This window comes from Pteropus vampyrus, unplaced genomic scaffold (genome assembly GCF_000151845.1).
Source record: "Pteropus vampyrus isolate Shadow unplaced genomic scaffold, Pvam_2.0 Scaffold108, whole genome shotgun sequence".
NCBI lineage: Eukaryota > Metazoa > Chordata > Mammalia > Chiroptera > Pteropodidae > Pteropus > Pteropus vampyrus.
In genome coordinates this window covers 3,723,914-3,725,489 of record NW_011888889.1, presented here as the reverse complement: position 1 = coordinate 3,725,489, position 1,576 = coordinate 3,723,914, and positions in this window count along the sequence as shown.

The window sequence follows — 1,576 nt, the reverse complement described above, 5'->3', positions numbered from 1 at the left end:
TAATAGATATTGTTGGCAGCCCTTTTTGAAGATAATCTATTACAAAGAAATTAAAGGTCAGAGAAGTTAAATAATTTGTGCAAGATCACACTGCTAGGAAGTGGCAAATCTGGTTTTAAATTATCATGATTCCAGAACAAAATCTCTCAATTATACCTGTGGTTTTCAAACTATACTTCACCTTACAACTCCTAGGGGTCTCTATGAGTCCCTCAAAGGCCTAAACTGAAGCAGTTCTACCTTACGCTGTATAATAATGTATTCTTCATGTATGGATTCCTTTGAACGGAAGGTTCAGATACTAAACAAATTTGAAAAAAAAACAGCATCCCATACTTCATTTGCTTGTTTTGTGAAACAAAGACAATAATATGTTCTCAGGTACTTTACAATCACTAAAAACTGAGACATCAGAATTATAGTTATGAAAGAACTGGAAGATTCATCCTTCAGTCTTAAGAATTTCTGTTGCCATCTCTACAGGTATATATACAAAAGTTCCTTCAATTTTTCACCATAAAGGTCTTAAACAGTTCTTCAGATAACTTTTTCAGCAAATTTACCACCTAAAAAGTATACTCATAATGTCACAGTATAAAATAATTTCCTACGAAGTTAAGAAATTTCCTAAACCAACTTTATTTAGCACCTTATGTGATTCCAGATTATTTTTAATCTCTGTCAGTTAGTGAGTGATTAAAAAATTAGTCTGTAAAAATTACATGCTCTGTAGATAAAATAATTTACCTGAAAAAAATAGTTTGTACATTTTAAAGTAAAATAAGATAATTGCTTGAATAAGTTTCTATTGTCCTATTTTTCATATGGAAACACTCAAAAAGTGACTGTAATTATGTCAAATATAATTTTTATGGAAAGAGAAGGATGTGTTTCTTGATGGATTTATTGTTTTTATTAATAACCCAGGTTAAATGAATATAGACAAGAAGTTTTAGAGACGGATTCTCATTTTATTTGTGTTCTTTACTTAAGAGAATAAAAATAATCAAAATAAGGTCAATAAATGAGGTATTTTTCTTTTTATAAAATTTTACAGATTGAGCATCATTGTAGAGCTAATAGACAAAGAAATCCTTTTGAAATTTTGAATATATTACATTTATAGTTGGGGAAGAGATTTGATTGTGGATAATAGAATTGAATATTAGAATAGCAAAACTGGAAAGAACATTATACTTAGCTGGTTATCTTTAATTTTAATTTGGAATAGGTATAATACCCAAGCATTTGTTCTTTGCATCAAGCATCACATATAAGTTAGAAGTAATCCTAGAGAAAATCTCAGGTCATCTTTTCATCATACATGCTACTACATATACTGATATTCTCTCCTTGTATATCCCTTGTTGTTTAATAAACTTCAGCTTGTATATTATAGTGGAAAGGAAGTTGAAATACAACATAAGATAAGTCAGCCATGTGAGGAGGCATACTTATCATAAATCAAGCTTTAATAACTGACTTAACATATCCAAGCCTAAGCTAAAATGGAGTACTATGTCATTTAACTAAATCTGTCATGTTTTAGAATTTTTTTCTGTTCTCTAAGAAATGA